The sequence below is a fragment of the Crinia signifera genome, chromosome 5 (assembly GCF_055691185.1).
Source record: "Crinia signifera chromosome 5, ASM5569118v1, whole genome shotgun sequence".
NCBI lineage: Eukaryota > Metazoa > Chordata > Amphibia > Anura > Myobatrachidae > Crinia > Crinia signifera.
In genome coordinates, this window is record NC_139221.1 from 333,614,968 (window position 1) to 333,639,724 (window position 24,757).

Genomic DNA, 24,757 nt, shown 5'->3' on the forward strand with positions numbered 1-24,757 from the left:
TCAAGGGCTTAAGGTCTACTAACACATGTCTAAGGCTATATAGGGAACAGGGCGCCCGCCAAAATCAATCTCACCTGTGTGCGGCTACTCCGATTCCCGCTCTGCTGCGCTCCATCTGCGTTCCAGAATGCGGAAGTATCGCGGGGATCCGGCCCGGAACTACGGCCGTGACCCGCATACCTCACTTCCGCTAGACGCACTATACTCTCAGTCCGCCTCCATAACATTGCGTCCACGGGTGTCTTGGCAACCGCCGGTCAAGGTAGAAAACCCCGCCTGCCCGGCGTCGCTAGGCTGCAGTTACTGCTGTCATTCACTCAGCCTGTGGACGGGTCACACCCACCGCTGTCAGTGTAACAGTTTCACTGTTCTCCCCGGTCTTTTTAGAAAATAATTACTATACGTGATTCCCGCTGTTACTCTCCCAGCAGATGGTCGAGTTACGTCCACTGCCGTTGGTCACCAGCGTCTCACTGTTGTTTTAAATACTATTTGGAGAGGGAAGTGTAATTTGCGCGCAGGGGATCATAACACCATTACTTATATTAATACTTATGTGCCAGTACACGGCGGAGTGAGCCCATGCAGAATGCCGCCTGACAGGCACCCACATTCCCCCATCCACCTCCAACATGAATCAATAAATGCATAGCAATGACAGTGTACCATTACATCCTTATATATGTCATTCTGCACAATTTCTATCACCATATTAAATATTATATAACATACAATATTATTGCATTCTATTTTATCAGCAGCCCCTGATCATCAATAAAGATTCATATTCATCTTTACACAAGTCCAAAAGATACAATAAACAATCAGGAAAACTATTCAAAAAGGATCAGAAAAAATTGTGAAAAATTATATAGAAAATGAGAAGAAAAACCACATAACATTTTCTCAAAAGGAACCCCGGTGGTCAACAATGGGTTCATCACAACAGTCCCCATCATTTTCCTTCTCACAAGAATACGTTTAAATTAAGTTCCTCATTGAGTCCTGAAGGAAAAAGGGAGTTCAATTCATAGATGTACTCAAAAGAAATGTCTTGCAACGGGTGGTGTGCTGGTGTCCCTCACAGTCATTGCTTTTTTAATTGACGAACGGTGCATGCCCACACGTTCTTTTACCATGCGGATCGTTTTACCGACGTAGATTTTCTGGCAGGGGCATAGAATGGCATATACTACGTATTTGCTTTCACATGTTAGTCTATGCTTGATGGTATATTTTTTATTTGTGCCTGGATGTATAAAACACTCGCCCGTCATCATATGTGTGCAGTTGACACACTTTCCACACTTAAAGGCTCCATTTTTCGTCGCCAGCCAATTTGTCTTTTGATTCCTGATGCTGATATCCGACGATGTTACACAGTCCTTCAGGTTATTACTGCGCTTGTATGCAAACATCGGTCTTTCCTGGCAGAATTTGCCAATTATTGGATCGGTCTCCAGAATGTACCAGTTTTTATTGATCACTTCTCTTAATTTAGGTGATGAAATAGAGAATGTGGTCGGGAAGATAAGGCATTCTTGTTTTTTGATCCTGCTCGGTGTATGCAATAATACAGCTCTATCGAGGCTCTCACACGCCTAATCGATTCCTCAATCTCTCCTTTATTATATCCGCGTTGGATGAAATCCAAGCCCATTTTGTTTAGTGGGGGGAGGATTGATTCCTTATCCGAAGTGATCCTAACCACCCTTACCATTTGGGAAAATGGTAGGCCTCGTTTAAGTGGCCGTGGGTGGAAACTGTCTGCCAATAGTACCGAGTTTTGGTCTGTTGGTTTCTTGTAAATTGATGTTTTAAAGAGACCGTCATGAATTGACACACAAACATCTAAAAAATTTACCATATTGGGGCTGCTGACACATGTGAGCCTGATGGTCCCTGTGGTGTTGTTCAGGTGTTCAATAAACTCCCCCAGCAATTGTATACCTCCCGTCCAAATAAAAAAAATATCATCTATGAATCGAACATAAAGGGAAATAAAATCTTTGAACTGAATATTTTGTAAAATGTTGAATAACTCATAATCGTACATAAACAAATTGGCATAGGCCGGGGCCATGTTAGACCCCATGGCCGTGCCTTGAAGCTGCAAATAAAAAGAATTTTCAAATAAAAAGTAATTTTTGTGTAGAATGAAACTCATAAGTAAAAGTAAAAATTCCACGGGGGGACCTTTGTATGTTGAGCTCTTGCTCAGTGCCTTCTTGATCGCATCGAGACCAGCCTGATGTTGAATATTAGTATATAAGCTGGTTATATCACATGTTACTAACAGGCAGTTCTCAGGTGGCGGACCATAGCTTTCAATTCTCTTCAGAAAATCTGTAGTGTCTCTAAGTACTGTAGGGACTTCATTTACTACAGTCTGCAAAAAATAATCAACGAACTGCGAGATACTTTGGCACAGAGACCCCCTCGAGGAGATTATGGGTCTCCCCGGGGGGTTCTGCAAAGACTTATGTATCTTTGGGAGAACGTAGAGCAATGGGGTGATCGGGTAATCCTGTGTTAGGAATTCCTTTTCTGTGTCATCGATCCACCCATTGCTCCACCCCATGTTAAGGAAAGAGTCCACCTCTTTTTTATAGGCTGTGGTGGGGTCATATTGCAGTTGTTTATAGCATATTTTGTCGCCCAATTGCCTATAGACTTCATTAATATAATCTGACCTGTTAAGCACCACCACCCCTCCCCCTTTATCTGCTGCTCGAATTATTATTGAATTGTTATCCTTAAGATTTTTTATGGACAATTTTTCTGCAGCACTTACATTAGTGTAGGAGATTTTTTGTCTACGCATGTAGGGGATGATCTCATTACGTACCAGTCTCATGAACGTTGCTATAGAGGGGTTAAAACATTGGGGATCAAAGTCGCTTCTAGTTTTAAATGGGCGAGGTGTTACATCGGTTGTTGGGGGTTGTCTTGAAAAGTGGTCTTTTAATTTAAGTTGCCTATGGAACTTGTGTAGTTCGACTTCACAATTGAAGTCCTTCTGGCGGTAAGTCTGAACAAAAGAGAGTCCTCTCGATAATACACTATGTTCACTCTCGGTGAACTCATAATCAGATAAATTATACACTTTTATTCCCTCCAATTCTTGCCTCCCCTTGGTTTTCCTCCTATTTTTCTTCCCTCCCCTCCTACAGCGCCCTGGTCTTTTTTGTTTCTGGATCTCATGGATCCTGGATCCCTTAAAAAAGGTCCACTTCTATTGGTCGAGGACTGGTCTGAATCTGAGGTACAGGACTCAATATCGGTATAGGTCCTATTGGGGCGTCTCCTCCCCCCTTGGGTCGCCTTCCATGGTCGCGGATTACCCTGGAAGAATACCCAGGGGTATACCCTTAGCTCTTTGTAATCATCACGCACTTTTTTGTACTTTTCTTTTTTAAAGGCCAAAAGCTCATCCTTAAATTTACCAATATTGCTCTCTTATTTCAATAGCCAATCATTGGTTGTGTCTGCTTTCATGGTCTCGGTTCCTGCTTTCTCACACTCATTGATCTCTTTTTCTAGAGATGCTATATCACAATTCACCTGTTGCACCACAAGAACCATCAGGTCCATGCTACACTGGTTTAAGATCTGACACCAATTCTTGCAAAAATCTTTGCTATTACGTCCTAGATGTATGTATATGTATATATATATATATATATATATATATATATATATATATATATATGTATATATATTCTGTGCTGGCTCCGGCACTCTGCTGTCCCCCTGGACTCACTTGCTCTGGTGCCTTCAGGTGTAGCCGCTTGGGTCCACTAGCATACAACAAAGATATTGCGAGCGGCACTCAGAGACTGGATACACGAAGTAACACTGCAAATATGTGTTTAATGCAAACTTCAACGTTTCGGGGCGCTGGTCCCCTTCGTCAGGATAAACACAAGGTGTCACACACAAGATATTTATAGAAAAGACTTACCCCCCTTCTAATCACTGCTGCCCCTCCTGCTGCTCTGGTTCACCTGGCAGTGCAGCACGATGTCCATTCCCCCGTACTGCAGTTTCCTGTTTCCGGAGGAAACGTGTCATCCTCTCCCTGCCGGTCACCTGGCAGTGCAGCACGATGTCCATTCCCCCCGTACTGCAGTTTCCTGTTTCCGGAGGAAACGTGTCATCCTCTCCCTGCCGGTTCCCATGGCAACGTTCGGGTTAACAATCTGAAATAACCACATAATAAACATTAAAACCGCAATTATATGCTGTGTCATTATTCATTGTTTACAAAGTGCTTAATGTAAGTGATTTGTTGCATCAGTGCTCATGTTTTTACAAAAAGAGGCTGTACTGCTTAAGCCTGGACGACGGCTGAAGTAGCCGATATTGTGCTGAAACAAAACTATCGGTTAGTGCATACATATATATGAAGTTACATTTTGCTTCCCTCATGGTTCCCCTGTTTGGGCTATTCAGTCCCAAATTGGAATATGGTGGGGCCCATCCCACCCGCAACTATTGTGCTGGAGGCATGGTCGACATGCTGTGTCGCCACTCCCCTCCTACACTTGGTGGTTTTCTTTTGTCTACCCCAAATATTTTAAGGGACACACTGTTTATGATCACTGGTGACCAGCTGGCATTTACAAGTGGGGGGACCTGTCAGGGTGAGCATAGAAAGATGGTAATTAGATGAAATTAATCAACCCCAAGTGCTCATTGAGTCCCTTGGGGCGCATGGTACCCAATCTGTAAATCCATCGGGTTTCCAAACGCAATAGGGCTTTTCCCCTGTCACCCCTTCTCAGGCTTGGGGGGACATGGTCAATTATCTTGTATTTTAACATGGCCATGCTATGTTTGGCCACCACGAAGTGCTTGGCTACCGGTTGCTCGCCAGCGCCAGCACTGAGTGCTGCCCTAATTGCTTGTCTATGCTGTGCCATGCGGACCTTAAATTGGCATTCCGTTTTGCCAACGTAGTAAAGTCCGCATGGACATAAAATAACATAGACCACAAAGCGACTGGTGCATGTGAGGGGCCAGTTAATTTTAAACCTTTTCCCCGTGTAGGGGTGTCTGATAGAATCCCCAGTCTCCATGTAACTGCAAGTCGTGCAGTTGATACACTTGAAGCATCCATTGCCCCTTTGCAAAAAATGGGTGGGTTTGGGTTTCTTGAATTTAGATAAGTCTGTTTTGACCACTAGATCCCGTATATTTTTGCCCCTGGAATAACTGGGCATTAGGCGTTTACTGGCTAGCTCTTTTAAATCCCTATCTGTGGTGATGATTGGCCATAGTTCTTTGGCCCTTTTAGATGTGTGTCTGCTGTTTATATTAAATTGGTTCACCCATGGATAAGGAGGCTCTGATTTCTCAATTTTTTGGGGAATTAGTAATTCTGCTCGTGGTCTTGCACTGGCCCGCTGCCGTGCTTTTACAAGCTCCCCGGGGGGGTATCCCCTCTGTTGGAATTTCAGGGTCATGGCATCCAGTTGGTGTTCCCTTTCTGATGCCTCACTGTTGGTCCGACACACCCGTATAAACTGAGACATGGGTAACCCCTTCACTGTTGCCCTGGGGTGGAAACTCTCATGCCTAAGCATGGTGTTTCGGTCAGTTGGCTTAGTGTATAAGCTAGTGGTCAATTCTTTCTCTTTTTTTGTGATCTTGATATCGAGAAAGCAGATCTCGTTTTGGTCATGCAGCATGGTGAGTTTAATGGGACTGGCTGATCTATTGTGGGCCTCGACTGTGCTAACCAGGCTTTCTACTGGGCCCTGCCACAAAATCAAAATGTCGTCGATGAAACGAAAATATAACCATACATGCTGGACTGTTTCCTGGAGGGCAGAGGTGGAGGCAGGAAAGGAGCAAAGCCTCCCAAGGGGAAATAAGCGTAATATTTAATTTATCCTCAAAGCCACTCACACCCACTGAACATGAGGTCCTAAGCAAAGGACTCTCCTTTATCCCCACACAGCAGGTGGATGAGTTTCAGTGGGCAATCGACACATACAAACTACAGAGGGGCCTGAAGATCAAGGAACACTTTTCCAAAAACCCTCCGACCAAGCAAGGAGAAGAACTGCCACCCAGGATACAAAAACTGGGTCCCAAATCACGCTTTGACCCAATTTCCAATAATGCCTCGATCAAAACCTACCACCGACTGGTGGAAAAAGAGGGACATCCACCCTACCCTAAGACTCACCATAATTTGACGTACCAGCAAAACCAAGCCCTGAAAGACCTGAGCAAAAGGCAGGACATTATTATACGGGGAGCCGACAAGGGCGGCTCCATCGTCATACAGGACACTGCTGACTATGTAGAGGAATGTCACCGTCTCCTAGGGGATGAGTCGACATATGAGAAACTCAGTGGGGACCCCACGGATGGGTACCAGAAGTCACTGGCGACTATATTGCAGGAGGCCGTCAAGGAGGGTGTAATATCACCCACGATTCACAATAAATTGTACACTGAGCATCCAACAGTGCCTATTTTTTACTCAATACCCAAGATACACAAGCACGCAACGCGGCCTCCTGGTCGACCAATCATATCGGCCAGGGGGTCGCTTTGCGAACCGGTAGCCATATTCTTGGACACATATTTCCAGCCGTGCATCCAGCACACGCCCACCCATCTACGGGACTCTTCCATGCTATTACAAAAATTGACCACCATGCCTGAAGCACCGGTGGACCTCACCATGGCTACCATTGACGTCACTAGCCTGTACACCTGCATCCCACATAGGGAGGGTGTGCAGGCTATGAGACGCCTCATCACGGGGAACCCCCACTACAGGGGCCCAGATGTGGAGTTTGTGTTACAATTGCTTGAATTTACGTTATCTCATAATTATTTTTTATTTGACAGCATGTTCTGGAGGCAGAGGACAGGTTGTGCGATGGGGTCTTCGGTGGCTCCCACGTTTGCGAACACCTACATGTGGGAGACCGAGCGCGACCTGTTCTTTGTCCTCCAGGAAACGGTCCAGCATGTATGGTTATATTTTCGTTTCATCGACGACATTTTGATTTTGTGGCAGGGCCCAGTAGAAAGCCTGGTTAGCACAGTCGAGGCCCACAATAGATCAGCCAGTCCCATTAAACTCACCATGCTGCATGACCAAAACGAGATCTGCTTTCTCGATATCAAGATCACAAAAAAAGAGAAAGAATTGACCACTAGCTTATACACTAAGCCAACTGACCGAAACACCATGCTTAGGCATGAGAGTTTCCACCCCAGGGCAACAGTGAAGGGGTTACCCATGTCTCAGTTTATACGGGTGTGTCGGACCAACAGTGAGGCATCAGAAAGGGAACACCAACTGGATGCCATGACCCTGAAATTCCAACAGAGGGGATACCCCCCCGGGGAGCTTGTAAAAGCACGGCAGCGGGCCAGTGCAAGACCACGAGCAGAATTACTAATTCCCCAAAAAATTGAGAAATCAGAGCCTCCTTATCCATGGGTGAACCAATTTAATATAAACAGCAGACACACATCTAAAAGGGCCAAAGAACTATGGCCAATCATCACCACAGATAGGGATTTAAAAGAGCTAGCCAGTAAACGCCTAATGCCCAGTTATTCCAGGGGCAAAAATATACGGGATCTAGTGGTCAAAACAGACTTATCTAAATTCAAGAAACCCAAACCCACCCATTTTTTGCAAAGGGGCAATGGATGCTTCAAGTGTATCAACTGCACGACTTGCAGTTACATGGAGACTGGGGATTCTATCAGACACCCCTACACGGGGAAAAGGTTTAAAATTAACTGGCCCCTCACATGCACCAGTCGCTTTGTGGTCTATGTTATTTTATGTCCATGCGGACTTTACTACGTTGGCAAAACGGAATGCCAATTTAAGGTCCGCATGGCACAGCATAGACAAGCAATTAGGGCAGCACTCAGTGCTGGCGCTGGCGAGCAACCGGTAGCCAAGCACTTCGTGGTGGCCAAACATAGCATGGCCATGTTAAAATACAAGATAATTGACCATGTCCCCCCAAGCCTGAGAAGGGGTGACAGGGGAAAAGCCCTATTGCGTTTGGAAACCCGATGGATTTACAGATTGGGTACCATGCGCCCCAAGGGACTCAATGAGCACTTGGGGTTGATTAATTTCATCTAATTACCATCTTTCTATGCTCACCCTGACAGGTCCCCCCACTTGTAAATGCCAGCTGGTCACCAGTGATCATAAACAGTGTGTCCCTTAAAATATTTGGGGTAGACAAAAGAAAACCACCAAGTGTAGGAGGGGAGTGGCGACACAGCATGTCGACCATGCCTCCAGCACAATAGTTGCGGGTGGGATGGGCCCCACCATATTCCAATTTGGGACTGAATAGCCCAAACAGGGGAACCATGAGGGAAGCAAAATGTAACTTCATATATATGTATGCACTAACCGATAGTTTTGTTTCAGCACAATATCGGCTACTTCAGCCGTCGTCCAGGCTTAAGCAGTACAGCCTCTTTTTGTAAAAACATGAGCACTGATGCAACAAATCACTTACATTAAGCACTTTGTAAACAATGAATAATGACACAGCATATAATTGCGGTTTTAATGTTTATTATGTGGTTATTTCAGATTGTTAACCCGAACGTTGCCATGGGAACCGGCAGGGAGAGGATGACACGTTTCCTCCGGAAACAGGAAACTGCAGTACGGGGGAATGGACATCGTGCTGCACTGCCAGGTGACCGGCAGGGAGAGGATGACACGTTTCCTCCGGAAACAGGAAACTGCAGTACGGGGGAATGGACATCGTGCTGCACTGCCAGGTGAACCAGAGCAGCAGGAGGGGCAGCAGTGATTAGAAGGGGGGTAAGTCTTTTCTATAAATATCTTGTGTGTGACACCTTGTGTTTATCCTGACGAAGGGGACCAGCGCCCCGAAACGTTGAAGTTTGCATTAAACACATATTTGCAGTGTTACTTCGTGTATCCAGTCTCTGAGTGCCGCTCGCAATATCTTTGTTGTATATATGTATATATATATATATATATATATATATATATATATATATATATATATATATATAGTGTTCATTCTAGCACCCGCCATCTTTGAAAACCCATGCAGTTCCTCTTCCCTGTCTGGGGTGTCGCTGTCTCCTGTAGTGCTTCCAGCACAGTGTGGTCTGTATATCAGCACTGATATGCAAACCAGACATGTGCTAGAAACACCACAGCAGATAGCGACACCCCAGGCAGGGAACAGGAACTGCATGGGTTTTCAAAGATGGCGGGTGCTAGAATGAACACTATATATATAAAATTATACATACTGTGTGTATATATATATATATATATATATATATATATATATATATATATATATATATATATATATATATATATATAGCGATGTGGATGGCGCGGCACTCTTGACTGTTTCAAAGGAAACCAAATTGGAGCCAGTAGCTTTATCAACGTTTCAAATTTTATTTGTCATCAGGATAAAAGATACACACAACATTAACCTTTATATAGACCCCACCATGTGCAAACAGATCCGGCCAGGGTCGTGATGCAACACGCCCCTTCCGTTACAGCAAAAGATGACGTCATCCCACCTGGGAGGCGTCAATCACCTTGATTACCATTACCATGGTAACCATGAATAAAGTACATAGATCACGTAAAACTGCCCAGCCAATATTAAATACTGGGTGTGGTAAAGAAAAGATAATAAAGTAGACCCCAAAGAGTAGAAGGTATGAGTGAAAAATACATGAAAGAACAGGAGCTCCCAGAGGCCGAGAAACAGCTACAGTCCATGAAATAACAATGTGACAGTAATACGATACAAAAAATGCTAATGATTACAATGGTTACAAATAAAGGTACCGACAAAAGAGATAAGCATATATGCACAATGTAAAAGAAAGATATTTAACGGAAAATTGAAAGTGACATTTGCTCGTTTAACCCACGGGGTGCCAGACGTTCAAGTTGGTGAATCCACCAGACTTCTTTTTGGAGCAGACGTTTGTTCCGATCGCCACCTCGCCGCGTGGGGGGGATGCAATCAATTATGCGATATCTGAGGCTAGACAGAGCATGTTTCTGGCAGATGAAATGTCTAGCGACGGGTTGGTCACTTTTACCGCTTTCAATGGCATTGCGAATGGAGCTTCTATGCATAGCCATGCGCTCCTTGAATTTACGCTCAGTCTTTCCTATATATAATAAGCTGCAGGGGCAGATTATCATGTATATCACAAACATGGAATTACAGGTGAAATGGTACTTAATTTTGTAGGATTTACCTGAGCGTGGGTGGTTGAATGTGTCGCCAGTCAGGAGGAATTGACAAGTGACGCATGTGCAGCGGAAGTTGCCGTATCGGTCATTGGGGAGCCAAGTCGATGTGGGGCTGTCAGCTTGGAAATTAATGTCAGTCTTGACCAGCAATTGTCTGAGGTTTGGAGCTCTTTTAAAGCAGGGCATCACCCTATGATCCTTAAATGGAAGTGATCTGTCGGACTGAAGAATCGGCCAGTTCTTTTTGATGGTGGTGGTCACCATGTTGGAGGCAGTATTATAGGTGGAAACCAGGGGAAGAATGTCTGTGAGGCTATTTTTCTTTTTGCAGGTAGTGGGTTTAAGCAAAGTCATTCTGTCGAGTCGCATGACTCGTTTTTTACATGCCAATAACTCGCTAAGAGTATAACCCCGCTGTTGCAGTTTCACAATGAATTCATCTAATTGTGCATTACACATGGAGTCATTGCTATTAATCCGCCTGTATCGGATCATCTGTGAATATGGCAAGCTGTTTATCAGTTTACGGGGGTGGCAGCACTGGGGTTGGAGCATGGTATTGCGGTCTGTTTTTTTTATATAGACTTTGGTAGACAAATTGTTGCGGTGTCGGCAAATGTCGACATCTAAGAAATGTACATTATCGTGGTCAATGTCGAAGGTAAATTTAATTGGACTATCTGTGAGGTTGTGAGTACAGATAAGATTCCTAAGTACATCCTGATCCCCTTGCCATAGTACAAATAAGTCGTTGATAAACCGTTTGAATAATAAACAATGTTCATTGAAAACAGTGACTGAGAAAAACACATCAACTTCAATGGAGAACATGAAAATGTTCGCATATGTCGGCGCGACCGACGAACCCATTGCGCAGCCGCGCAGTTGAAGATAAAACGAATTGTTGTACAGAAAGAAGTTGTGATTAAGAATCAAGTCCATGGACAAAACAATTTTCCGTTAAATATCTTTCTTTTACATTGTGCATATATGCTTGTCTCTTTTGTCGGTACCTTTATTTGTAACCATTGTAATCATTAGCATTTTTTGTATCGTATTACTGTCACATTGTTATTTCATGGACTGTAGCCGTTTCTCGGCCTCTGGGAGCTCCTGTTCTTTCATGTATTTTTCACTCATACCTTCTACTCTTTGGGGTCTACTTTATTATCTTTTCTTTACCACACCCAGTATTTAATATTGTGAAAAAAGCAGAGTTCCGGGAATTCTCTAGCGCTCCTTAATCCCTCTGCTGCAGTGGTTCTCAAATGGTGTTTCAATCTCAATAACACCCAAAAAAGGTACAAATGTTAGCAAGTGGAATGGGACCCGGTCTGCAGCGCTGGACAATATGAATAAATTTACTGGAAATCCCAAAGAGAAGCAGTCCACTCCGTAGTTTCAAGGTAAAAAAAGTACTGAATGCTTTATTAAATAAAAAGTCACATAAAAGGAAGAAAATTTCCTTAAAAAATCAGTATATAAAAAAGGATTCACTCTCTTCTTTGCATAGGAGAGAAAACAATTTAAAGGTAGCTCACCAGATTCTTGGAGACGCAAGTATCCCTGTATACTCCAGACTGCACTATAGGTCCTTATGGTGGGTACACCTATCTGGGTGTATGGGGTGTTTCAGGGCTGGGAGGCCGTTCTGCCACTACGGTTACCTCTCTAGTCCTTATGGATTCCCCAGATCTCAGCTCCACCCGGACTCACGGTATTGCGCTTTGGGTTCTGGAAGCCGCACTGCCACTACGGTTATTCCTTCCTCCTTCTGCGCTCACCTGCAGATCTTTACTGTGTAGTGTATCTGGATGGGTACTTTCAGGACAAAGGAACCGTACTGCCACTTGGGTCCTAAGTCCTTACTCTTCCCCAAAAGGGATCCCCGGTGTCTGGTATAACACGGAATGGAGGGCCGCACTGCCACTGCGGTTTATTTCCCTTGCGTGGTTCCCCGTCCCGGGTCCTGTTTAAAGAGTGTCCGGCTTTGATGTAAAGTGCAGGCACACTCCTCCGCCTCTGCTGCCTGCGCTTGCAGCGTTTGGCGGGCACACAGGTCCAAAAGTTCTTAGCTGGATACTGTGTGATAATACAGGGGACTCTGGTCTGTTTGGAGTCTGGTCTTTCTCCTTCTCTCCACGAGCAATATCCTCCAGCTGCTCACCAACTAGTTTCTACCAATTATGGTCTTTGTCAAGGTGCCTTGACAAAGACCATAATTGGTAGAAACTAGTTGGTGAGCAGCTGGAGGATATTGCTCGTGGAGAGAAGGAGAAAGACCAGACTCCAAACAGACCAGAGTCCCCTGTATTATCACACAGTATCCAGCTAAGAACTTTTGGACCTGTGTGCCCGCCAAACGCTGCAAGTGCAGGCAGCAGAGGCGGAGGAGTGTGCCTGCACTTTACATCAAAGCCGGACACTCTTTAAACAGGACCCGGGACGGGGAACCACGCAAGGGAAATAAACCGCAGTGGCAGTGCGGCCCTCCATTCCGTGTTATACCAGACACCGGGGATCCCTTTTGGGGAAGAGTAAGGACTTAGGACCCAAGTGGCAGTACGGTTCCTTTGTCCTGAAAGTACCCATCCAGATACACTACACAGTAAAGATCTGCAGGTGAGCGCAGAAGGAGGAAGGAATAACCGTAGTGGCAGTGCGGCTTCCAGAACCCAAAGCGCAATACCGTGAGTCCGGGTGGAGCTGAGATCTGGGGAATCCATAAGGACTAGAGAGGTAACCGTAGTGGCAGAACGGCCTCCCAGCCCTGAAACACCCCATACACCCAGATAGGTGTACCCACCATAAGGACCTATAGTGCAGTCTGGAGTATACAGGGATACTTGCGTCTCCAAGCATCTGGTGAGCTACCTTTAAATTGTTTTCTCTCCTATGCAAAGAAGAGAGTGAATCCTTTTTTATATACTGATTTTTTAAGGAAATTTTCTTCCTTTTATGTGACTTTTTATTTAATAAAGCATTCAGTACTTTTTTTACCTTGAAACTACGGAGTGGACTGCTTCTCTTTGGGATTTCCAGTAAATTTATTCATATTGTCCAGCGCTGCAGACCGGGTCCCATTCCACTTGCCAGTATTTAATATTGGCTGGGCAGTTTTACGTGATCTATGTACTTTATTCATGGTTACCATGGTAATGGTAATCAAGGTGATTGGCGCCTCCCAGGTGGGATGACGTCATCTTTTGCTGTAACGGAAGGGGCGTGTTGCATCACGACCCTGGCCGGATCTGTTTGCACATGGTGGGGTCTATATAAAGGTTAATGTTGTGTGTATCTTTTATCCTGATGACAAATAAAATTTGAAACGTTGATAAAGCTACTGGCTCCAATTTGGTTTCCTTTGAAACAGTCAAGAGTGCCGCGCCATCCACATCGCTATACTGCAAATTTCTGCTGCGGAGGCACCGACGTCTTTACCACCGGTTGTTTGGGAGTGCCGGACCATATTCACATATATATATATATATATATATATATATATATATATATATATATATATATATATATAGCAGAACAAGAAACAGGCGGCACTCAAAGGTCTTTTCAAATCCGTGTATTTGGATAAAGTAGCTTAACGTTTCGGAGCAGCGCTCCTTTTTCAAAAGCTAATGGTAATTGAAAAAGGAGCGCTGCTCCGAAACGTTAAGCTACTTTATCCAAATACACGGATTTGAAAAGACCTTTGAGTGCCGCCTGTTTCTTGTTCTGCTACCTATTTTATGTGAAGGCACCGGGGCAGCTGCTATCGTGTTTGGAGAGTGCCAGGCCGCAACCACGCCAACTATATATATATACGTACGTACATACATACATACAGTGGGGATCGAAAGGCACCCCAGGCAAGAATTCATTTTAATGTGCAAAAAGAAGCCAAGGAAAGATGGAAAAACCTCCAAATGGCATGAAATTACAGATTAGACATTCTTATAACGTCAAAAAAAGTTTGATTTTATTTCCATCATTTACACTTTCAAAATAACAGAAAACAAAAAATGGCGTCTTCAAAAGTTTGGGCACCCTGCAGAGTTAATACCTTGTACTGCCCCCTATGGCAAGTATCACAGCTTGTAAACGCTTTTTTATTTTTTTCACATTAAATTTTTATTGAGAATTTTTTTTTTTTTATAAGGTAACAGCATATGGTAAATTTAAACACGTATGGAAGCTGTAAGAGGGGGTGGTGGGGGGAGGGTACAAAAAGAAGAAAGACCGGACGGGGAGGGTATGGGGGTGGGGGGTGGGAATACATCAGGTATACAATGCAACATCATCAATTTAATAATGCACTACATAGCAGTCAGAAGGTCAGTTACATGGCAGAGGTACATGAGCTCGAGCTAGGAGATCTGAAGGAAGATAGATTGACAGGACTATGTCATGTGCTGGGGCGGCCCGAGTTCTCCCTATATATGGACCACTTAAGCCACCTCATATGCATAGAAGAGGTCAGTGTGGAACCATTGTAATCAGTGTTTATGTACTTTATTTTCAATCGCTAAAATATTGGGGATTTCTGTTGATTTCCACAACTGGGCTATGGTAGCTTTTGTGGCTATCAGGATATGGCCCAGGAGGTATTTGTCTCCTCCGGCCATTTCGTTGGGGGGTAGTGAAATAGAACCAGAAGGGGGTCCCTTGGAATATCTACTCCCAATACCTTTGAAATTAATGAGAATACCTCGCTCCATAGGGGTTGAATTGCTGGGCAGAGCCAAAAGACATTTAAGATATCTCCTACCATTCTGCAGTTCCTCCAGCAGCCAGATGAAACATCAGGCCATATTTTATGTAAATGCTCCGGGGTATAATATAATCTATAAGAAAATCTGTGGGTGTGGAGGGAACTCCTAAGAGATCTCCAAAACCCGCAGGACCCGGAGCATTAAATATTTAAAGGTTTATAGTGAATTATATGAAAAATTGACCAGGTAATGGCTGCAGCAGGGGCAAGTGAGTCTGCTTGTGACTCACTGGGAATTTAAACAAGGAAGAAGGGTTTTTGCACTTGCGCTGCCAAAAACTGGTTTTAAATCACCTGCGATCCACACTGAACAGAAGGACACCGGGGCACAAAATAATATAACAACATTTTATATAAGACAAGACATACAATACACAAATATACAGATAAGAATAATAAAATTATATGTGTATAAAAATAAGTAGGCAGATACCATATATTCAAAAAATGGGTTGCTCATATACAAATGAGAACCAAAAAAACAGGAATGGGTTTTAAAATAGCCAGCGACACCAAATGGATCATGTATTCCACATTTAAGCCTATAAGCACAGTTAGTGTATAATAGCACCAGCCGGATGGTAATAGCGGAGATGAATGGGTTAATGACAATGGAGCAAGGTTTTAGTAAGCCAGAGATATTTGTAGGAGTTGTTAGTATAGGAGCTCACTGCGATATGCCTGGTTAGCGCATGTAACGCCAGATGATGTGAGATCAGGTAGCGCAGAGACTTCATTAAATTATGCTCACCCTCCTTGATGTTTGGAGACGGAGGGGCGGGGAGCCCGGATGGCAAAAGGCTCTACCCGCTGCAGATGGTAACTGGCGTCCTTGTACTTCCAAAAGTGCGGCTGCCAAGCCGTGAGCCGATCAGCTGGTAGTAGCGGCTATACACGCTGGGCGGAGGTTTGCAGCTGGAAGCCGGGGTAGGCTGATTGTGGCGCTGGATCTGTGAAGCTGGAAGCGTGATCTCTCACGTTGTTTGGTGTGCTGGCGGATATGACGTCGACGCGTTTCGTTCCCTAGCAACGGGGACTTTTTCAAGACGATTTGCAATAGAACCCAGTCTATGGTATTTAAAGGCATCTGCAATCTGATTTTAATTATCACTTCAATGTCTCAATTATCTAATAAATTATCAATCAAACATGTGCCCGGTGTCATGGTCATATAATACAAGTAAAATATCTTCATTTAAATAAATATTATTTCAGAGAGTATATAAAATTCATTGGCAGTTAATTAGACAGCATTTGTATAGAGAGTTATACAAATGTATAAACAGTCTATAATTAGGGATATATTTCTAGGCAATCGAGTTCAGGTTAGACCTATAGACCTTTAGAGAGAAGTAGAGTTTAATTAAATACAACAGATATTTCCATATAACAGAGAGAGAATATTTTGAAAATTAATCCATAATGGATCCACATTTTGAAGATTTATTTGGAATGATTAACATACTTAAGTCAACTTAAAACATGTCTATGAATTTGATGTACTTTTTTGTCCCAGGACAATAAATATATACAACGACAATCGATTGGTACATAATTAGAATTACATAATGAAATGTGTAAAGTAGATATCAATTATTTATATCTTGAAAGATGCACTATATGAACCAGGATGAAATAATTATTCCAATATATGAAAAATAGGAGGGGGGGAGGGGAAATGGGGAGAGTAGGAGTGGGGTAGGGGCAAAAAATTTTTTTTTTATATTTTTACACATGATTTATAGTTTATTTAATCCATCTTGATTGGTTAATGTGCTATGCTGCTGATATTACTGTAATGCAGATCTGAATAGATCAAGACGTGGGGATCCGTGTGTTGAGAATGTGGGGAGTATTGTCTGCAAACCCAGGACATCATGGAAGATCCAAGTGTCCTGGGTAGACTTAAGTTCCCACAGTCAAAACACAATGTCCTCATTTATCATAGGTGATAATTCAGTATTTTCTTTGTTCGTACGCTACAAAAGAATTTTTATATATAAAGAAGAAAAAAAGAAGGAAGTGAAATCTAGGTTAGGGGGGAAAAAATGGGGCTCAGGGAGAAGGAAGCTTCCATGGACTGTAACCAGAGTCACACAGGAGGTTAGTCCATACAGGTGAGGTCTAAAGCTTCGTTTAAACCTAAGGGGCTCAGGGTGTTAAGTTTAAAAATCCAAGAAGACTCGGTAATGCACAGCTTTCTAAACCTGTCACCTCTTTTAGTGTTACTAATATGATCAATGCCCGTTATTTTGAGGCCAGTGGGATCTCCATTATGAAATTCGGAGAAATGTCGGGGAATGCTTTGGTTGACTGTTTTCTTCAAAATATTATTGCGATGTTCTCTGAATCGGGTCTTTATACTACTAGTCGTTCGCCCGACATTTTGCAACTGGCATGGACATTCAAGTAAAAAATGCAATATTCAGTATCGCAATTAATAAAGTATTTGGTACTTGTTTCCTAGCACGGCCACAAAGATCATGATCGTGGTCATCGTGAGGAAAAATCGGGGGCATCGCATGCACTAAAAAATCGAGTGCGATGGTACCGACGCGATGCCCGCGATTTCCCCATAGGGAACAATGTTAAATGCCTCAATTTACCCGCGATGCCCCCGATTTCCCATAGGAATCAATGTTAAATGGCTCAATTTACCCAAATCATCATAGGGAACAATGGTAAATGGGCCAGAAAACCCAAAAAACACCGCTGAACAGTGAAATGTCCCCCCAAAAGTAGTTTACGCCACCCCACGATCAACGCGAACCCGAAGCGTGGCGAGCGCAGCGGTACGCGTCCTCCGACCTTTTCATACCCCCACTATCCACGTCGGCGTGGAGTTGAGAATAGAATAGTGTGGCGAGCGCAGCGAGCCACCGAGCCCGAAGCGTGGCGAGCGCAGCGAGCCTTGCGAGGGGACGCGGATACCTGTGAAGCCCGCGAAGGGTCACGTTTACCTGTGAAGGTATCCGCATCCCCTCGCGGGGCTCGCCACGCTTCGGGCTCGGTGGCTCGCTGCGCTCACCACACTATTCTATTCTCAACTCCACGCCGACGTGGATAGTAGGGGTATGAAAAGGTCGGAGGACGCGTACCGCCGCCCCTCGCGGTCTCGCTGCGCTCGCCACGCTTCGGGTTCGCGTTGATCGTGGGGTGGCGTCAACTACTTTTGTGGGGACATTTCACTGTTCAGGGGTGTTTTTTGGGTTTTCTGGCCCATTTACCATTGTTCCCAATGATGATTTGGGTAAATTGAGCCATTTAACATTGATTCCTATGGGAAATCGGGGGCATCGCGGGTAAATTGAGGCATTTAACATTGTTCCCTATGGGGAAATCGGGGGCATCGCGTCTGGACCATTTAAGCCTTTTTTAGCCGCATATTGACTATTGACGCGATATTGACTTTTTTCAATGCATTTCAATGGGAAAATCGGGGGCATCGCGTCGGTCGCGTCGCAGACCACTAAAAATGACACCCGATGCCCGCGATTGTGGCCGTGCTAGGAAACAAGTACCAAATATTTAATATCAAATATTTTTCTATTGTGAAAAGATGTTATCTTATTAGTTTTATTACACATGTGTTTACATGTTAGACATATATTCTTGTTGCATCGATAATTTCCCAGAGGTCTATTGGGTAACCAAAAGGACTGGGATATTTGTGGGAGGGGAGGTAGAAGACTGGGAGCAATGTAATCTTTAATATTTTTGTTCCTTTTAAAAAATATTCTAGGTTTTGAGCATGTAGTAGGAAGAATTTTATCATATTTAAGAATTTCTGAGTTCTTCAAAATGATTTTCTTTATTTCTGTTGATTTATTATTAAATTTAGATATAAAGAGGGGGGAGTTTGATTCGAGTTTATAACTTCATTAGTAGTTTCTTTTGATTTTAGTAGATTAATTCTTACGGTGGATTCTGCTATAGAGGAAGCCTCTCGAAGTAGAGGTTCAGGGTAACCTCGTCTTTTGAAATGTCTGAGCATGGATTCAGATTGAAGTTTGTAGTCACTGTCTAATGTACAGTTTCTACGGGCCCTTAACAGTTGTTTTTTGGGGATGTTGGTCACCCAGGGTTTGTAGTGGCTACTATTATAGTGTAAATAGTTGTTTGTGCCGACCGACTTAATATAATTATTAGAAATTACCATTTGGTTGTGAATAGAGAAGATGATATCTAGGAAATTCATGGTTGTAAAGCTAAACTGGTGTGTAAAAGTGAGATTAAAAGTGTTTGAATTCAAATAATTAACAAAATCAAGTGCCAAATCGTGTCCCCTTTCCAAATAATAAATAAATCGTCAATGAAACGGCCATAGAGGACCAGATTCTCTCTATACGGACCGCCCCATATAAGTTGTTCCTCAAGGCGGCCCATATAGAGGTTGGCGAAACTAGGCGCAAATCTTGTCCCCATGGCCGTTCCAAGCTGCTGTAAAAAATAGGTGTCATCAAAAATAAAATAATTGTGAGTAAGGATGAAATGAACAGATTCAAGGATAAATTGCTTTCTGACTTGTGTGATGGTCTCATCATGGTCAAGAAAATAATTAGTTGCTCTTATACCAAGATCATGTGGTATATTTGAATAGAGTGCCTGGACGTCCAGGGTTAGGAAAGCCCACCCGTCCGTCCAGGGCAACTCATGAGTTTTGTTCAGAATATGCAAAGTATCCTTGATGTGAGAAGGAAGTGAAGTGACGTGATTTTGGAGATGAAAATCAACAAAATGTGATAAATTAGAAGTGAGGGACCCTACACCAGAAATAATGGGTCTCCCAGGAGGTGCAGTGAGGTCTTTGTGAATTTTGGGTAAAAAGTGGGAGTGATAGGGTGAAAAGGAAATAAAAACTGTGATTCTTCCCTAGATATCGCCTTCTCATGCACAGCTTTGTCCAATAGTATTTTAAATTCGGATTTATATAGGGGGGTGGGGTTGGATGGCAGGCGCCTATAATAACATGAATCATTCAGTTGTTTAAAAGCTTCATGAAGATAAGCAGTCCTATCCATCAAAACCACCCCACCCCCCTTGTCAGCCTGTTTGACCACTACTGACAGATCTTTTTTTAAAGCATTCAATGCTTGACGTTCCATTTTGTTAAGATTATCTTTTTTATAATAAGATTTATGATTCGGTTTGGCTCAAACTTTTTTGAAGTCTTCTAAAGTTTTGTTATAGAAAATATTGATAGATGAACTTTTATGTTCTAACGGAAAGAAATTAGATTTCTTATTAAAGAGGGGGTGATTTGGTTTACAGTCAGAAATGGTATCAATATTGAATAGCACTACCTCTGAGCCAGTATTTTCATTTAAGAGGGATTCAAGATCCTGTAATGATGATTGGTCATTTTTGTCCAAAATTACAGGTGCACAAATATCATCAGGAAAAGTTTTCTTAAGTTGTTTAGCAGCAAAAAAACGTTTTCTGCACAGATCTCTTGTATATTTGTTGAGATCTACAAAAAGATCAAATATGTTGGGGTCCTGTTGGGGTGCAAAATTTAAACCTTTACAAAGTAAAGATTTTTGAGCAGTGGTCAGTTCATGTTGGGTTAAATTAAAGAGGCCTGTTGTATCTACTTTATCCTTGGTTTCCTGTGATCCCTTTCCACCTCCTCTTCTCCCTCTCTGTCTCTTGTTCTTTTTGGTGTGAAATTGGTCAGGTTCTCGTAGGGATTGTAATCCTGCCAAGTTCTTGTCTGAAAAACCTGATCCTTATTATTTCTGTAGTTTGGGGTATTTTCAGAAGCAGATTGTGAAACTGGTCTGGTGTCTCTATTTTGTTGATTGGATTGGTGGTATCTACGTACAGGGTTGTTTAAGTACATTCTATCTTGATAGTGGGGTTATCTCTCTCTCTGGTTATAATTAGAATTTGATGATTTTCTGGATCTATAGGTGGGACGTTGTATTAATGGTCTATAAGTGTCTCTAGTTTGTTCATTAGGTCTAGGTTCTTTATGATAGGTCCTCACTTGATCTTTTTGGTAGTCGTTTTGGTCCCTAATCCATTTACGCTTTTTATTTGATATGAGTTCTCTCTCAAATTTTTCAACTCTTATATTGACTTGTTCATCTCTGTCTTTAAATGTGTAGCTATCTTTAAAAGGTATTAAATCATCCTTAATTTTTTCAATTTTAGCAATCTCTGGCTTACTAAAACCTTGCTCCATTGTCATTAACCCATTCATCTCCGCTATTACCATCCGGCTGGTGCTATTATACACTAACTGTGCTTATACGCTTAAATGTGGAATACATGATCCATTTGGTGTCGCTGGCTATTTTAAAACCCATTCCTGTTTTTTTGGTTCTCATTTGTATATGAGCAACCCATTTTTTTAATATATGGTATCTGCCTACTTATTTTTATACACATATAATTTTATTATTCTTATCTGTATATTTGTGTATTGTATGTCTTGTCTTATATAAAATTTTGTTATATTATTTTGTGCCCCGGTGTCCTTCTGTTCAGTGTGGATCGCAGGTGATTTAAAACCAGTTTTTGGCAGCGCAAGTGCAAAAACCCTTCTTCCCTATAATATAATCTATGAATTAATTAATAATACATTTCTGAATGATTTATACATCTGGAGAGCTTAAAACATGTCTGGAAGATAGCTTCCCAGATCCCTTCGTTGAAAGTATTGGGGAGGTCTTTTTCCCATTTAACCTGTGCAGGGAACTTCGCTTTCTGCACTACGCTAAGTAGGTGCTGGTACCACCTAGAGATGTTCCCTTTTGTAGATTGAGACGTGAGGAGAAAAGTTAGTATTTTAGGGAGACCAATCTGTGCTGGAGTTTTTGGCAAGTACTTCTGTAACCAATTGCGTAGCTGAAGGTACTTATAAAAGTCATGCCTCGGGATTTGGTGTTTTGATTGGAGGTAGGAGAAGGGGGCCACATTCCTATCCAAGAGAACATCCTGTATGGACTGAAGGCCCAATTCCTGCCATGTATTTAACTGTAAGTCCTGAATTGTGAGGGCTATTGTGTGGAGGGACAGCTGCGTGGCAGGTAATACCGTGTCCTTAGGCTATGTCAAGGTTGTTTGGATCGCCCTACATTGCTTTACTCCCCCGATAGCCAAAATATTGGGCATCCAGGGTAGATCTGATAGGGAGAAAGGAAATACAACATTTTGCTCTATGGATACCCATGGTTTGGGCGTGTCCTGGGAAAACCAGTCCCTGACTTGACTAAGCATACAAGCCGAGTGATATTTTTCCAAGTCAGGGTATGCTACTCCCCCCCCCCCCCCTAGATATTAGGCGGTTGAATTTGTTACACAGGATTTTAGGGAAAGGTCTAGGGATGGTACAAAATAGATACATTATTTTGGGAAGTAAAACCATTTTCGCCGCCACCACTCGGCCAACCCAAGAGATCTCTTGCATCATCCAATCTTTGATAATCTTTTCGAATGCCCCAAATAATGGGTCATAGTTGCAGCTCCTCAAGTCACTTTCTCTAGAGAGATTCACCCCCAGGTATTTAATCGATTTCGATTGCCAAGAATATTTGTATTTTTCTTTCAGGTGTCTAAGGACATCCTCCGAGACATTAATTGGAAGGGTCTCGGTTTTTGTCGTGTTATGCTTGTAATAAGAGATATCTGTGTAGGAGTCTAGAATATGGTGTAAATGTGTAAGGGAAGTTTCAGGCTCTAGCAGGCATAGTAAAATGTCATCAGCGAAGAGTCTGATCTTGTGGGAGATTGTACCTATCTCGGGCCCTACTATAGATCGCATGGATCTGATGCACTCCGCCAGGGGCTCGATGGCCAATGCAAACATCAAGGGTGATAAGGGGCAGCCTTGGCGTGTTCCATTTGTAATATTAAATGAGGAGATGGAGCAGCCATTGGTGGACACTGAGGCCGATGGCAAGGAGTATAACGCTAAAATAGATATTTTAACCGTAAATCCAAACCGTGGTAGGGTGGCCTTCATATATCCCCAGATAAGCCTGTCAAAGGCTTTTTCTGCGTCTAGGGAGAGGATTAGCAGTGGTAAGACTTGCAATTGACAGTATTCCATTAAGTTGACAACCCTTCGAGTGTTGTCAGACGCTTGTCTTCCTAGCACAAAGCCTACTTGGTCCTGGTGGATTAGGTTGGGTAATAATGGCGATAGTCTGTTGGGTAATAATGGCCATAGTCTGTTGGGTAATAATGGCGATAGTCTGTTGGGTAATAATGGTGATAGTCTGTTGGCTATCATCTTAGTGAATATTTTAATATCCTTGTTCAACAGTGCGATAGTTTTGCACCGCTGTAGGCGGTTTGCCTGGTTTTGGTATGGTGACAACTCAAGCCTCCAGCATCTCCTTTGGGAAGAGGAGGAGTGAGAGGCTTCATTAAATACTGATAAGAGAGCTGGTGCAATGGTGGGTTTAAACATTTTGAAAAAGTTAGAGGGGTAGCCGCCTGGGGCTTTATCTAAGGGGAGAGACTCTATTGCGACTTCAACTTCACCTAGCGCTTTTTGTAGCCAGCCAAGAGTCTTTCAATTCTTGTTTGCGGTATCTTCGCCCATTCTTCCTTATGAAAGTCTTCCAGTTCTTTGAGATTCCTGGGCTGTCTGTGACGCACTGCTCTTTTAAGGTCTATCCATAGATTTTCAATGATGTTGAGGTCAGGAGATTGTGAAGGCCATGGCAAAACCTTCAGTTTACGCCTCTTGATGTAATCCACCGTGGATTTTGAGGTGTGTTTAGGATCATTATCCATTTGTAGAAGCCAGCTTCTCTTTAACTTCAGCTTTTTCACAGATGGCATCAAGTTAGCGTCCAAAATTTGCTGGAATCTTACTGAATCCATTTTTCCTTCTACCTGTGAAATGTTCCCTGAGCCACTGGCTGCAATACATGATTGATCCAATACCATACTTAACAGTTGGACAGAGGTTCTTTTCATTAAATTATCTGCCCTTCCTTCTCCAAACGTACCTTTGCTAATTACAGCCAAAAAGCTCTATTTTGGGGGCGTGGCTTGGCCAAAGCATGTGAGTGGTAGCAGACTCTTGGAGCTCCTCACTAATCCTTTAAAAAATCCTGTTTCCTACACCCCCTACTGCACCTGAATTTGCCTATCACCTTCCTAAGTTTCCCCTGTCACCCGGGGAAGCTCTCTGCTAAACCTGCACACAACACACCTGCTGGCATCTCTATACATCCTCCACCGCGGCCTGGGCTATCTGGAGTGGACGGGGACCCGCCATCTTGGAGATCCGGTGGGCTCAGAGCTGCGGCGGGACGTGCTTTCCCCGGCCTGCACCGCAACACTTGGCCAGACCACCGCCGATCACCGCCCCGCATCTCAACACCCGGCGCCGACGAGAGGACCCGGCGCGCCTTGGTGACGCAGACTCCGGCTCCCGTCCCCCCGCTCGACTACACTGTGCTGGAGCGGCCGGCTGGATTGAGGGGGCACACGCGCCTTCCACCTCTCCACCCATCGGGAGGCGGCGGACCCCTCAGGGAGACAGAGAGGCATCAGGTGAGCCTGCCAGGAGCGTGGGTGCTCCGGATTGGCGCCGCTGCGGGGTGAGGGTTGAGACTCCACTGCTGAGACCACCATCCTCCCCTCCTCGACCCCAGCTCTGCCTGCAGCATTACAGCGCTACCTATATATAGCTGCAGTCACCCCTTCTGATCCCTCTTCCACCATACCATATTTCAACTACAGCACTG

General features: G+C 43.5%; 1 protein-coding gene across 3 annotated transcripts in view; it reads left to right on the forward strand.

Moving 5' to 3' along the window:
* HGH1 (HGH1 cochaperone) overlaps positions 1–24,757 on the forward strand; it is a 149,618-nt gene that overhangs the window by 66,539 nt on the left and 58,322 nt on the right. The gene's annotated exons all lie outside the window — the stretch shown is intronic.